Genomic DNA, 16,495 nt, shown 5'->3' with positions numbered 1-16,495 from the left:
GAGAAAACTTGAGAAAATCTAGGTGACCTTTAGTTTGGTGATGGCCTTTTAGATCCAACACAAAAAGCATGATTCATGAAAAAAAGAACTGAGAAGATGGACTTCATTAAAATTAACTTTTTTTTCCTTTGGAAAAGATACTCCCATGAGAATGAAAAGGCAAGTCACAAACTGGGATAAAATATTTACAAAAGACATATCTGATAAAGGACTGTTATCTAAAATACATAAAGAACACTTTAAACTCCACAATAAGAGAGTAAACAAAAAAATGGGCCAAAGACCTTAAGAGACACTTCAACAAATTAGATATACAGATGGTAAATAAGCATATGAAAAGATGCTCCACATTTTATATCAGGGAAATGCAAATTAAAACAAAAATAAGGTACCAAAACACAGAACACTGACAACACCAAATGCTGACGAAAATGTGGAACAACAGGACTCTCATCCATTGTTGGTAGAAGTGCAAAAGGTACCATCATTTCAGAAGGTAGTTTCTTATAAAACTAAACATACCCTTACCATACAATCTAGCAATCATGCTCTTTGGTATTTACATAAAGGAGTTGAAAACTTACATCTACATAACAACCTGCCCGTGAATGTTTAAAGCATGTTTACTCATTATGCCAAAATTTGGAAGCAACCATGATATCCTTCAGTAGGTGAATGGATAAATAAACTGTGGTCCATCCAGACACTGGAACATTATTAATACTGAAAGATTTAAACTATCAAGCCATGAAAAGACTTGAAGGAAGCTTAAGTACATGTTACTAAGTGAAATAAGTCAATCTGAAAAGGCTACCTACTAAACGATTTCAACTCTATGATATTGTCGAATAGGCAAAAGTATGGAGACAAATGAAAAGATTAATGGTTGCTAGGGGTTACAGGGGAGGGAGATATGAGTAGGTGAAGCACACAGGGTTTCTAGTGCAGTGAAATCACTCTGTGTGATACTATAATAGTGGATACATGTCATTATAAATCTGTCCAAATGCATAGAATACACAACACCAAGAGTGAACCATAATATAAACTATGAACTTTAGGTGATAATGACGTGTCAATGTAGGTTCATTAACTGTAACAAATGTACCACTCTTGCAAGGGAAGTTGATAATGGAGGTGGCTATGTACGTGTAGGGTCAGGGGGTAGATGGGAAATCTCTGTACCTTCTGCTCAATATATCTGTGAACCTAAAATTGCTCTAAAAAATAAAGTCTATTAAAAAATAGAAAAAGTATTCCATTTTCAACTAAGAAGAGAACCACAACTTCAAACCACTAACTGTAGCGTATACCTGCTAAATTCTGTAAATCTAGAGAGAAACAAAAAAGGAGGGTGAGAATTAATACACACATACTCTCAAAACTTGAGATGGATATAGATTTTTCTAAATCATAGTCCCAGAAAGCTGTCCAGCAAACCTTAGATTGGGACAGTAACATCTAGGGCATAAGTTGGCTATAGGAAATGTGAATATTTCCCTATTGGAAATTAGAATGATTGGGGAGGTAGGGCTAGAGAAAATAACACACCCATCTACTATTTTTATTAGCTATGGAGTGATCTCCCAGCTGAGGGTACTGTGGGAGACAATGGAAGGAAAGCCACAACTGCAAAATGACAACATAAAGTTAGGGGCTTGAATGTTTAAACTTGAGGGCAAATTGAACACACTTGATGAGAGACAGTATTCTAGACCAGACCCATAATGGAGCTGTAGACGGCCCCCATACACCAGTTCCTGATATTCGACATTACTGGCTCCCTTCAAGAATGAAAAGACAATCAGAAAGTGGTTTATGGACTAACAACACAGGTACCAGGCAAGAGGAGAGTGCAATGGTGGTGGTGTGGTGCTGGGTAAAGGTCAGGCAGGTAAAATCAGGACGTGTCGTCCACATGGACCCTCCTATGATAGAACAAAAGGCTTGATCATGAAATCTAGCTATCCACAAAAAAAACCCCCACAAAATAACTCAGAAAGGGAAACACTAATGAAAGGACTAGTATTGAGCATTGATTTCTTTTAAAGATGAAAATACGAAATATAAAATACAAATGTGACATAAATCTAAAATGAGGAAAGGGAATTAGAAGGATCCTTCATTTTGTTTTTATTTTGTTAACATCCAGTAAAATTAACTGGAGGGGATGCGCATTTCCATGAAGTGTAGTAAATGTATAGGGTTCATAAAGAGAAAGCAGCTCTTCTATATTTTATTTTACTACTAAAGCGCTTTAGGTGAGTAGATGCGACACAAGCAAAAAACCAGTTAGTCAGTGATTCCAACAGCAATGACAGGAAGACTTCTCAGGTAATGATTAGGTATTTATTTCTGATAACTATAATTTTGTGTATAGTTTAGCTCATTTCTGGTGACAGGCTTCACAGTTCTCCTTTGCCATTTCTTTTGTGATTGCAGTATTTTGCATATATGTACAAATAGGACAACATCATTTTCCATTGTACGTTTTACTTATTCTTTCTAAAACTTTAGGTAAAATGGCCTATTAAAACATCATGAATGAAAAATAGTTACATACTCAGTCTAGAGTTCTGCATTCTGAGCGCAAGGAATTCAATATACTTTCAACACCTAGAATTATTCCCCAAGGCACACTCTTTTACATGGATTTATTATCAAAAGGTTCTATTTGTGCGAAGTTTTATTATCATATGTGTATATTCAATAAACTTAAGAGTACAAATAGCTTCCAGCTAATAATTACACACACAAATTGTTCATATAGCTGCTCTCTTTTAAAGCCAAATTCTATATGGAAGTTTACTTTTCCTATTGCTATAAATTCAAATAGCTTTTAACTTACATTGTCAGGGTCTTAGAACTTTTTTAAGAAATATGAAATAAAATATATTAATAGTTTGATAAGATTACAAAATTCAAGTTCACCCAATTCTCTCAGGTCTCAAAATGCTTTCAATAATATAGGTATCCATTGTCTTACTACTGATACAAATATGAGTAGCTTGAGGTTGTGGAGGGTAGAGGGACAGTAGGATATAAGCGCTTAAGCTATTAATGCCTTTACTTGAAGATAATTAAGACTTTTAAAGAACCCATTCTCTCCCCATAAAAATTTACTATCTCCCCCTTATTAAAAGAATACCAAGATCAAACTGATTAACATTCATCTTAATATAAGCTGAAGATTAATTATAATTTTTTTGAGTGATAAGTTCCTATCATAGTGAAATTTAGCCTCAAGACAGTATAAGGGGACAGTATCAGGAAACCGTTTCTTCAAAATTTTCAGAAATGCAAATCTCTTCTGCTTGCTATAAGTTACAATAATTTATGAGCTATCGTATGAAACATAAGGAGAAAGAACTCTAGTGATATTCTTATCTTTGTTTTACTGTACCTTAAAATATAAGAAAATCTAGAAATTCATTTTATCATATATCAAGAAGCACGACTCTACTTGGTTCTGGTTACGTGAAAGGTACCCTACGTGAAAGGTACATCAAAGCACCCCTAAATGTTATCAGAAAAGTATTCATGCAAAGTATGTGTATTATTTTATACATTTTAATGGGAGGAGACATATTTTAAACACTTAATTTGAAGTTGAAATTTTCTGAAGAGATAATGTTTTTATACCAATTTTGTAAATATTTTTTAATTAACCATTTTACTTTGTGATTCATATAGAATTGGCCCTCACGTTTTTGACTAAACAGAGAACTTTGTTTTTGGTATTTGTAAATCTGTGGTGCTGGGCTTTTAACTACCTGTTTGTAGTACGTAAGCATCAGCAGTGCTTGTCCACCTTCCAGACCATTACAGTTGATAATCACACTGGATCCTAAATCTTACTGGGGCCCAGGCCAGATCTACACTGCACACTACATTCTGCTATGTTGTGGGTCTTTTAATGAAAATCATCAGCAATCTTATACCTTGTTTAATAGGTAAACACCAAATGTTTAAGGAAAGATACAGAAGAAGAAAAAGTCATATCACCAAGCTTCTCAATTTCCCTTTAAAATTTCTCACGTTGAAAAGTTCTCATATATAACTGAAAATGGAAAAATATTGGTTTATACTCATATTTACTGATAGTATTATATTAGGTATTGTCTTCTATACTGCCTAAAATATATTCTTTTAAGAAGAACTTTCTCTTAAGTAGTTAAATATAAATTATGAAATATTATGGAATGTTGAACCAAGATAATTAGATACTTTGGAGAGGACAATTTTTGAAGTGACTAAACAACTTTCACTCATGCTAGCTCACTTCATAAAATGTGACAATAATCTCATCCATTGGATAGTTGGCTTAAAATCACAGAATATTTTACCCAATTTTTATTTTGAAAAGTGTCTAACCTACAAAAAGTTAGCAATAATATGAATACTATACTATCTTTATCTAGATAAAACCATTGTTAACATTTTTGTAACATTTTCTCTTTCCCATATTAAAAAAAAATTTGCTGAAGCATTTGAAAGGAAGTTGCAGAGATCATGAGATTCCAATATGATTATCACACTGAGGAAATTTAATATGCATGTAATACTACATACAATCTACAGCCCAAATTCAGATTCCTCTAATTGTCCCAATATTATCCTTTATAGCTTTTTTTTCCCATCCAGAATCTAATCAAGAAGGATGCCTTAAAATTAGTTGCCATGTTTCCTACTCTTTTTTAATCCAGAACAGTTTTTCAGGATTATTAAAATGACATTGACATTTTTGAAGTGTCCAAGTCAGTTATATTGAAGAATATATACAATGTGGCTTTAGATACTTTGGAAAGGACTTTTTAAAAATTATTTCCTCATGATTAGATTCAGGTGAAATATTTTTGGCAAAATAACTTCAGAGGTGACTGTGTGTCTTCCTTCATGTGTGTATCGTATCAAGAAGTACATGGTGTCAGTTTGTCCCACTATTGGTGACATCAAGTGTGATCAGTTAGTTAAGCTGACATCTGCCCGATTTCTTCCTTTGAAGGTACTTCTCTCTCTTTGTAATTAATAAGCAATCTATGGGGTGACATGTAGAGATAGTGTGATTATCCTGTCCCTATCAACCATTCACCTAATGGTGGACCATCCTTTGATTACTCTTGTAATAGTAACTGGAAAAAGGTGACTTTATAATTCTATTATTTTTTAATTGTTAGCTTGCATTCTTCAGTGAAACAGAACTTTTCCTTCTACCCACCTCATCTGCACACTACACCCACCCAATGGGCTCATGGATACTTTATTTATTCAGTGTGCTCTAATCCATTACATACATTATTGCTTTTTATGTTCAAGTGATCCCAAGTTTGACCAGTGGGAGTCCCTTAAATCTGGCTTTTATGTGCTTCTGATGTGTCCCTATCAGTTTTTGAGCACTTCCTTATTTTTTAGCACAAGATATTCCAGGATTACCAAATTCTCCCCTAAACTAGTTGAAGCAGGAAGGCTTTAACCAAAAAGGAGACTAACTCAATTTTAATGCAGGAATTGGAACTGAGGCACACATATTAGAATAGTACCTAGAACATAGTAAGTGACAGTATGGTAGATCTGTTCCTTAATTATTTTAGCCATAGTTTGAAGCCTTTGTGTAATTCTTAAAAATATGAACTTTTAATTTATAGCATAGACTTTTATGTTACTCTTTCAATTTCATATATTATTTCAATTTTCGTTCTCCATGTCTTTTATCTCCATATGGGGACCATATGAATAGGTAACCTTCAAAGGATTTTGTTTTTCTTTTCTCCAACATGGTACAATCTTAGATCACTGTCTGATGTCAAAATATGCACAAACAGCACAGCATAAGACCACCATAAAGTAAAGCCTTTAAAATTCTTGAAATTATCAAGGGATTTTACATGATAGAGAAAATAATGTAAAGGGATGCCTGGACTTTTTTTTTTCTGGTAAGAAATTTGATAGATCAGCCTCACTTTCTAAGCAAATGTAGTACTACTCAAATCACCTCTAAATGAATCACGGATAGAAAAGAGAATTTGAAGAAAGAGAAGTGTGATATTTGGGGGAGATCACAAAGAAATAAAAAATGGGGCTTCATAGCTTGCAAGTCTCTTTCTGTCTGTCTGTCTGTCTATCTATCATCTATCACTCTATCTTCATTAGAATGAGAGGGTGTATATGAGTGTGTGTTTGTATGTAGTATATATGTATGCATGTGCACATGTGGGATTAAAGATGGGAATATTCAGTCAACATTTATTCAACAAATACTTATAACACTCCCATTCTGAGCAAGCACTGCAGTGTTTTCTAGGAACATAAGGACAATCCAAACTAGAGGGGTCCCTACCCTAGTGGTTAACTAAATAATTACACAAATAAATGTGAATTTACAACTTTTTGCAACTATTTGCAATGAGAGGTATGGATAGATAAATATGGATACATTTATGCATACAAATCCTATGTGTGCACATGTTATAGTACAAGGGATTCGGCTCAGTCTAGGCAGAAGAGGAGGTTAAATTTGGGTAGATATTTTAAGTGTTAACTAAGTATTGAATAGACAGTGTTTGGGTACGTATGTTTACAGGTATGAGGATGGGAGGGGGCATGGTGAGACAGCGCAACCAGAAGAAAGCCAGCCAGCGGAAGCAGAGGGAAGGAACAGGAAAACCAAGAGACGAGACTGGAAGAGTCTGACGCTGCTGGGTTTCAAAAAATCAGGTGTACAGTTTTGGTCTTAATCTTCAGCAAAGCAATGGTGATCTGTTTAAGTGATGTGTGTAGTCAAAGGAATGACAGTTATATTTGCATTTTGAAAATGCTCCTGTGGCACCTTGGGAGGATGGATTTGGAGGGGCAGCAATGCCCAATGCCGGGAGACCAGTTATACAACCTCTGTAGTTTTCTACACGGAGGATAGCAAAAGCTTATACTTGGGCAATGGCTGAGGGCAGTTTTGTCACATACTTTTGGAAGTAACAATCAATGACTGGGTGAAGGCTGTGATATGGAGTTGGATGAGAGGGAGACTGGGAGCTGGGGAACCCTGGAGGTTTGGTGTGAGATGGGCAGAGATCACACGTTTGATTTTGACCTGTTTCATGTGATGTTTCTTTAGCATAGACAAGAAGACATGCCAAGTACACAGCTGGATCTACAAGTAGGGAACTGAGAAGGACTTTCTGAGCTAGAATTATGTGTTCCAGAGCGCTAGAATAAAACATATGCCAACAATTCCAAGGAGTTTTTATTGGCTAGTGCCCTGTTTATGTATGTTGGGAAAACTTGGGGTGAACCAAAGTTCTAAGGTCCTAGATAAAGAATCTCTGTTATTTGAGAGTTCAGCCAGTACATTTCTGTTCTAAATGTTGTTATAATTCTTGCTAAATCGTTTAGTAAAGCCATATTTTCAGATTTTGCAAATCAAGAAAATTATATAGATATATGGTATTATATATATGTGTGTGTATATATATATATATATATATAATATTTATCTTGATAAATAGTATATGTCACAAAATAATAATGTAAGTACAGGATTACTGTTTAAAATATTTAACAGTCAGTGTCACTTGGGCCCAGCCGTAAATAACCAGTAATAAACATACCAGTGCATGCAGCTGAATGCCAGCCTATCACAGAAGTAGAATCTGATTCTCTGATACTAAAAATTCCTAGCTGAAAACAAAGTACAAATATTTGAAGGTAAAAGAATGTTGACATTTACTGCTTTTTTAGTCCAACAGTGTTACTATCACCTAAGTGCTTTTTAATACATTGAGACAATTGATTTCGGGGGGCGGGGAGGGAAAAATAAATGACCATCATTGTAATCTAATGTTCAAAGAAGCTGTGGGAAAATCAACTTTATTTAGTGTTACGTTTCTGAAAAATTGTGCCTACATTTCAATTTTGAAATTTCTTTTTATAGCACACAATCAACACCATCATTTTATCTAAATCTTCACAAGCTTAAAGTAACCTGTACCTGTAGGTCACAGCTCTGGAATAAAACAGAAAATAATAGCAATGACTACAAAGCTGAGTGAGCTTTGAGCTTCTTGCTTTGGAAACTAATGGAAAAGTATTATATTCTTCATTTGAATTGACAATGTTGTCTTATTTTGTTTTCCCATATATCTAACACAGGCTTCTGAAATTTCTTTCACTACAATAACGGGGTGTATTTTTCCTTTTCTTAGGTACTTTGAGTGTTTTAGCCTTCAGTTTAGAGTAGTATTGAGTAGTATAGTAAAAGGAGGCACCATGAATCTAGTGATGGGATGCATTGTATCTGTTTATTCTGACATAGAAGATTTTCTCTTGTATAGTGGTGTTAACAGTTCAAACAAGAAGGAGGGCTTTACTTTCACAATCTTTGCCTTTATTCCATATAAGAATAAAGAGCATAACAAGAAAAGGCAGATACTCCAATAAAATTTCACTGCCTATATAGACCTTTGTGCTACTCAAATGAAAGAAGCTCCTTATTTTCCTTATCACCTCCACAATCCAACAACCTCAATTTCATCTTCTCAGTTCCCATCGCTACACTATACGCTTATTAGAAATTGTAACAAAAGTACACCAAATAAAGTTAGGGGTCAGTCTGAGGTTGAGTGCCAGGCCATTCAATCGACCAAGAAGCTTCCAGTAAGAATGAACAATATATAGCAGAACAATCATAGATCAAATTGTGTTCTGTACAATGGTTGCAATTCTTTTTGTAAAAAAAGCTGCCTCTCTTTATTGGGTAAAACGTGCCTTCTATGTAGAGAATCTTGTGATTGTGTGAGAGCAACTAGTTAGTAACACATACACACACACACACACACACGACTTCAATTTTAACTGTTAAGGGTTTACATTCAAAAACTTATTTCTTTAAAAAGAGTAAGATATACAACGTTACAGAAAACATTTAAGATGGACCAGAAGTGGGACGTCATCTAAGAAAAAAATATCTTACTTACAATTTGGTAAATTCAAGATGCTTGCTGTAGGTAATACTGATATTTCATATTAACTCAATTCTAAGAGCAGGTCTCATGTTATGGTCTAGAAGTAACATTAGAAGTAAGAAAATTTGAGTTTCATTCTCAATTCCCTCCTTGCTTCTGGGATCGGACACTTTCCTGTATATTGTTAATATGGGTAATCTTCAAAACCCTCTTATCTCTCTGCAAATACTACATATTTTGCAAAGAGAAGAGATATTGATGTGCCTTTAGTATGTCAACAGTACATAGGTTAAATACACGTAGGATAGACAGCATAGTTGTCTATAACTCTCCCCCACCTCCAACTCCTATATGCTAGCACAGGACACACTTATTTCAAGCAATACAAACAAATTCTAATACGACAGTTTCTTTAGGCTGGTAAGAGATTTGGGCCTCTTCTATGAGCCTACTTTATAGCATGTAACTTCCAGTATTAGACTGGTGCAGTTCTTTGTTTCCAAAAGCATGTTTCAAGGGCATGAAAAATAAAATCTCAGATAATACCTCATTTCCTATCTTTTTAGTACCTGAAATGATGTGTGAGTGTACATGTATGTAAACAAATATAACATGCACATATACAAGGCATGATAATTAGGTTTGCAAACTGGTTGCAACAATGCTACTAATCTTTTTTGATATCAGAGGGATTATTCATTATGAATTTGTACCAACTGGACAAACAGTTAACCATTTGGAAGTGCTGAAAAGGCTGCGTGAAAAAGTTAGACAACCTGAACTTTCACCAACAATTCATGGCTCTTGCATCACGACAATGCACCAGCTCACATGGCACTGTCTGTGAGGGAGTTTTTAGCCAGTAAACAAATAACTGTATTTGAACACCCTCCATACTCACCTGATCTGGCCCTCAATGATGTCCTTCTTTACCCGAAGATAAAGGAAATATTGAAAGGAAGACATTTTGATGACATTCAGGACATCAAGCAATAGGATGACAGACTGATGGCCATTCCAAAAAAAGAGTTCCCAAATTGCTTTGAAGGGTGGACTAGGCATTAGCATCAGTGCATAGCTTCCCAAGGGGAGTACTGCGAAGGTGACCATAGTGATATTCAGCAATGAGGCATGTAGCACTTTTTCTAGGATGAAGTCGTGAACTTAATTGTCTGACCTCATATACATATATATGTACAAATACACACATACATATGTGTGAATGTACATGATGTTTCTATATACGAAAGCTTCAGTGTTTTCTGGAGATATGTTTTAAACAAGGTTAAGGCCTGTGAGAACTAAAATATTAGCTAGCTTGCACATTCGTTTGTCACCACTTATAGTCACCTACAAAACATAGATTCCTAAGGGAAATAAGGTCAAGAAGTAACTTTTTATACAGGTGACAGTGATAGAAAACAATCAGAACATGAGCTTGAGCTTGGTGGGCAGTGAAAGTTGTAATCCTGGTTCACCGAAGGCAGGAACCTGATCTCCTGACTGTTCCTCCAGTTCCTTGGTAGTCAATTGGTTAGTTAGGTTAGTTAGTGGACAAGTGGGATGGACCCACTTAAAAGAAGTAAACATGCCATCATCAAAATCTTGTTTATCTAGCCCTATGACTCTCATCGGGGCCAGGCCAAACCCTAGAGAATATTTTGGGAAAGGTGGGTCTCCTCAGTTTTGTCACGATTTCTGGAAGAGGAAAGTACTGTTGACTTTGTGTTGGGAGGCAGGGCTGCTCCACTTAATGAAGAATTTTCCCAAATGTCCCATACAATATACAATGTCCCACTGAATGAAACTTAAAGTGAATAGCAACTTATAGAATCTGGTACATAATAATAAGTAAGCATTTTATAAGAATTTCCACCAAAAGCCCAGTGCTTTACAATAAGATTGCTGAGGTGAATACTTTAATCATTTTGTGTAGTCTGTCTCCTAACTCTAGAACTGATACACTAAAATATGATGTATTAACAGAACATAAACTTAAAAAGGAAATATCAGCATGAAATCAATAATTTTCATTTTGGAAATATTTTATCTGTTATTATTGGTGATATGGTGGGTCACCTGCAGAGTCCCTTGAAGTGGAGCTCACCTTAGTAACAACATGAAAATATTCCATAAAGTAGTTTTGGAATTTTGGTAAAAGTAAATTAATCGTATTTCCTCTTTCATTTGCAAAATATCATACTTCCACATTTTCTCCATTCTAACAGTGTATAATTTGATTTGGCATATTTTCCCTACAATGATGACCATTATTTCTTTTTTTTCTGTTAGATACAAATAAGTCTAATATGTAATTATCTTTAACACTACTTTTAGTCTATCCCCATTCTTTTATTTCCCTGTACTTCTTGTATGGAAGGTCTTCTAGTTTATTTTTATTATTTGTATTAAATCCAAATTTATTCATTAAATATCCATGCAAATGTATGGCTTGTTTAATATGTGTTCTAATGAAATTAGTCCCAAACATTAGTATAGTGAAATGCACGTTTTATTACAAATTACTTTTATTTTATTGCTCCCTTCCATTACAGATATACTCAGTAACCATATTACGGATGAATTACATTTCTGGATACCAGGAGGATAACACAGAATATTTGTTAATTAAAAAGAGGCCAGAATCTAAGAGGGCTGAGGACCACAGTATGACCCAAGGTGAGTACTCAGTGAATGACAGTGGACAGAAAAATCACAAGCCTTCCGCATTTACCTCTGTACCACTTCATTTCATGACTGTCTCGTACAGCTGATATTGTGATGGCCAAAAAGTTAACTCCCTTAACTAACCAACTTACTACCAGGGAACTGGAGGAACAGTCAGGAGATCAGGTTCCTGGTGTCTGCTCTGCCATTAACCACCAATGACCTTTAGCAGCTCACTCTGATCATTGTGGGCCCCCAATTTCCTTAACTGTAAAACGAAGACATTGGAATAAATTACTTTTAAGGTCCTTTCCAGCTCCATAACAAAACGCAGCATACTAAGACTTATGCACCGATAGGAAGAAACTGATTCCTCTAATAAATGTGTATAAAATATATCCTATAGGTGTCAATTATTCTAAGCACAATATTTTTTAAAATAGTCTAGTCAAGCCTTTAAAAAATGTCATACCATATAGAAAGCAAAAATATTTCCTCAAAAAAGAAGTACCCATGTACTTGAAGTAGTGAGTACATTTATTATGAGAACATAGTTCCCATTCTGAAGGGGACATCTACTTTTTTATTACCATTCTGTCCATTGCTGCAGAAGGCACAGTTTTACTTTTTACTTTGACTTATTGAATAAAAATGAGCTTAGCTGCTCTTCTAAACATACATTTTTGGCAGCTCTAACCCCTCTCCACAGAGGTTTTCTAAATTCTTTCTAATAGTCCACAGAACAATTCAACAAACTCTATCTACAACTGAACGCTGACTATAAACAAGGTGTTTAACAGCAAGTACTATGGCGTGAATCAACGTCTTGTGAAGGTAACTATTTCATCCACAACCAGTTTTGCCCTGGAGCTTTAAAAAAATACAATAGAAATCTGTTAAATTGGCAGTCTTGCTGAATTTCAACTATTTTATCCAACCAGGCCCACAGTAACAATTGATACTTGAGAGCTTCTCTTTGATGAAATGTGCTTTGATTTGGAGCATGGGTGCAGAGATCAAATGGACCAAACCCCTTATTCTGATGGTGTCTGGCCATTTCTTCTTTTGGAAAATACATATGTAAGGCCTAATAGGAATGTAACCTTAACACCTACACATGTGTATGCTTTAGGAAAACCTCATGCTTAAAAATTGGGTTTAGCAAAATTTATAAATTAGAATCTTCCTATATGGTTTTCAAGAGCACCCCACTATCATTTTTAAAACCATAGTAATCACCTCTGTTACAAGTAAAGTAGGATTGAATTTCTCAAATTTGGATTGAAGAACTTTTAATTCTTCTCAGGAACATGTCTACTTCTTAACACATATTCATTAAATCGACATACAATCAAGCCCTGATTATCTTTCTGTGAATTAGATATAATCTTCTGCACAGTTATCATACCAGGTTTGCTTATTTCTGTCACCCTGCTCATTTCTGGGCAGACTGCCCACCTACCCCACCTCCCCATAAATCGGTTTTGGTGTTTGAGGTATGCAAGCTCATTGAAAAATTAACCTAAACAAAATAATGTAATTAGAAAGGCAACTTGCCCACAATAACAATGAAAATATTTTTAAAGCAAAACATGTAATGCATTCCAAACACAAACACAAATGACTTTAAATAACCATGATTTTGGGTTATTTTTGCCTCTATTCCTCTCATTAACATGAATAATTCAGAGTGCTTACTGTACATGGTGAAACTCTTTCCCTTCAATAATTTTTAGTGTACAGGAAAATAAGTTGTAACACATCTTTATATATTTCCAAAGGTTTAAATTAGACCATGTTTTTAAAGGCAAATTTACTCTCAAAATTGTCTATAGTCTGGATTCATTTTCTTCAATGCTTTCCTGGTAGTAAGTAAGGTAATCTCATTCTTTCACAGCAAGGGCAGTATAGTGCAGCGCAGCCGGTAAGAAGGCAGAAGCCCAAGTTTTCTTTGGTTCTTGATACTTCTCAAGTACATATCAGTTATTCGCAGAGTGTAAACAAGATTGCCACTGTCTTTATTCTCAAAACTATGACCATGCTTTGGGATGCTACACCCAGATTTGAGTAAAAAGAACTCAACATTCTGGCTGCAGCGAAGGAACAACGTATTTATTATGCAACTTAATTCTGAGTAATAAAAATATCCTAACATTGCAGTTTTAGCTGTAGCAAACATTTCTAAATGGGAAAACATCCCTGGATAAGAGGTGGGGTGAGACTGAAAACCTTGTCTTGCTTGAATGATGACGTAAACAAAATGAAGGGTGTCAATCATCTATCTGCTGATTATACAAACTCACCCAGATTACCAAACACAAGTAGAAAGATATCATATCATACCCTATATAACATCCTATATTATTCATACCCAATATTTGTGTGGGAAATAATGTGTATGTTCTAGGTCTACTTAATTTGGGGTTTGGAATATTAAATTAGTCTCCAATTTTATAACTATACTAATTTTCTGGAGTTATGGGGCTGTTGAATGCACTGCTTCAGAGTACCAAATGTTACTCTGTGACCAAAAGAAGGGGGAAGTATGTCATCAGGAGGAGCCCGCAGTTGCACTAATTCCCAACTTCACTCTGGTATAAAAAAAGTGGCGAGGGTGTGGTGGTGGGCAGGGGGTGGGAGCAATCAGATTTCACTGGCCTATACACCAGTCTTGGCCGAAGGCTTTACAACTTTTTTGACTTCTCCTTTCATTGAAAATAAAAGGAGAGGAGCTTATAGTGTAATACGCCAAACACAACAGTTACAGAACTAGGGTCAACATCGGATACCATTACAGCTTTGGGGATGCTCATGGAAATGCATGAAATGAGGATATATGTTTGGATACCTGTGAAAATATAACATTGCACTTGAAATGAGTGGGAGAGAACAGATGGTTGGTAATTATTTAAAACATTTATGTTTTTGGACTGTCACCAAGCCCCTGTATTAAAAAATATGGTGTTTAGTCAGTGCAAACCAACATCTATCTGCAAGGTGCCCCTTTTCTGGGAGATACTACTGTAGTAAAGGAGATAAACACCAAATGAGGCAAAGGGAAAATTCTTCTCCTTCCCTCAAGGCATTCAATGTGTGCTATTTCTTATTGACTATGTTCAATCAAAATGTTCTCCATGTGATTAGAGGATTTCTTTTTTTCCTCAATAACTAGTCAACTCTAAGTGTCTTAAGTATGGTATTCTTTGTGAATGCATCGGGTTGTATTGTAATTTTGTTCTGTATATCTGATTCACGTGGACTGAAGCCCTTAAAAACCCTTTGAGCAATAATAAAATCTGGTAGTCCAGAGTACCCTTGCCCATGAAAAAACAATAACATTCTCCTTCTCCTTAATCGGTAGACAGGCATATGGTGTTGTGATTATGTGCTGGAATGGGCAGGTGCCAGGCTACTGAATCAGGAAGACATATACATATTAAATATGGTCACACTGTATTTTGGTATGTATATATGAGTCTCAAAGAAGCCCACGTCCTTTAAACTCAGTGGAATAGTAACAGTATAGATAAAATTAAAGAGAGAGCGATTAATGCAATATTTGAGGTTAAAGTGAAGAAAAATAAACATTGGTAAATAACAATCTTAATTACTATACAAACTGCAAAAAAAAAAAGAGTACTCTTAAACACCCACTGTTTTGATTTGGTTCTGATAACATAATGTGAAAAAAAGTCCCACAAACACACACTGTACATATTATTTCCTTGACATCCCTTGCAAAATCCTGGGAACTCTTCAGGAACAGTTTGCTTGTGGGAGGGAGTTGGGGGTGGACCTGCGGGAAGAGGGGGGGCGGAGGAGCGGCAGCTCCAGCTTCGCACCTGCGAACTTTGTTGGAAATAACTCCTGACAGGCATCAAACACAACACCTTTTAGCCTTCTAACAGAAACATGCTGATAGTCAGGCTGTTCAAATGCGGCAGAGAGGGGGCGGGTACCGCGTAATGGCAGCAGCTACAGGACAGCTAAGCAGTTCCTACTCTCCCCAACCCACCTCAAGCCCCCTCCCCATGTGACCCCTCCCCACCCCTTTGCTGAGGGAACTTAGAACCTGGGCGCCGAGTCTCCTTATTTCCCTCCCACACTGCCCGCAGCCTTAGCAAGGTCGCAGGTTTGGGGACCCATGCAAAAGGGGCATCACAGCAGAGATGCTCATCTTTCTGCCAAACAGGCTGGAGGACCGGATAAACCGGCATCAGAAACTCAAGACCGTTCTTTATCGGGTCCTCTCTCCAACCTCTGCGTGCCCCAGTGGGGGCTGGAAAGGGAATCCTGGAGTCCAGGGTGCCCCGCCAGGGCCCAGGAACCCAGCACCGGTAGCTAATAAGTTCAGGTATCCGTCCTCCTCCTCCGTCCCTCTCCAAGTCTTCGTAGCCTCCCCATCTCCCAGGCCCCCGCCCCCCACCCCCAACTCCAGCACGTCCAATAAAGTGCATGGAAGTTGAGTTCCGATATTGGGCGGCGGGGGGTGGGGGAAGCGCTGGAAGAGAAGGGGTAGAAAGGAAAAGAAAGATGCCTCCCGCAGTCAACAGAGGCGAAGTACCTGGAAAGGTGAGGATGCACTTCCCCGCCCACCCAGAACCGGCTCGGACCGTGGGTGCCCCGCGGCGCCCCGCAGTCTTGGCCCCTCGGATCTCCTGCACATCGCCCCCTACACGTTTCCCCAGCCCCGGTGCGGTTACCTCGCGAGCTGCGAGCAGAGCCGGGTCGAGCGGGCGCCGCAGGTACGGCTTTTCCAGGAGCGGAGCTTCGGCAGCAAACTTCCCTATGCTCCGGGGCAAACTCCTCCCGCCGCGGGCGGCGGGCCGGGAAGCAGCGCAGCGCGGTGCGCGGGGGGCGCGGGGCGCGCG

The 16,495-nt window shown here is 37.0% G+C and overlaps 1 protein-coding gene across 2 annotated transcripts in view; it reads right to left on the bottom strand.

The window, feature by feature from the left end:
- Positions 1-16,463, bottom strand: part of CHST9 (carbohydrate sulfotransferase 9) — a 244,623-nt gene extending 228,160 nt beyond the window's left edge. For both annotated transcript variants that reach the window (XM_019654558.1, XM_019654557.1), the window contains exon 1: positions 16,328-16,463. The gene's annotated coding sequence lies outside the window, so the exon portion shown is untranslated. The remainder of the gene's footprint in view (positions 1-16,327) is intronic.
- Positions 16,464-16,495: the final 32 nt, after the last annotated feature.

The sequence above is a fragment of the Hipposideros armiger genome, unplaced genomic scaffold (genome assembly GCF_001890085.2).
Source record: "Hipposideros armiger isolate ML-2016 unplaced genomic scaffold, ASM189008v1 scaffold_225, whole genome shotgun sequence".
NCBI classification, from domain to species: Eukaryota; Metazoa; Chordata; class Mammalia; order Chiroptera; family Hipposideridae; genus Hipposideros; species Hipposideros armiger.
Note: the sequence above shows the minus strand (reverse complement) of the source record. Positions and strands in the feature narration are given on the sequence as shown.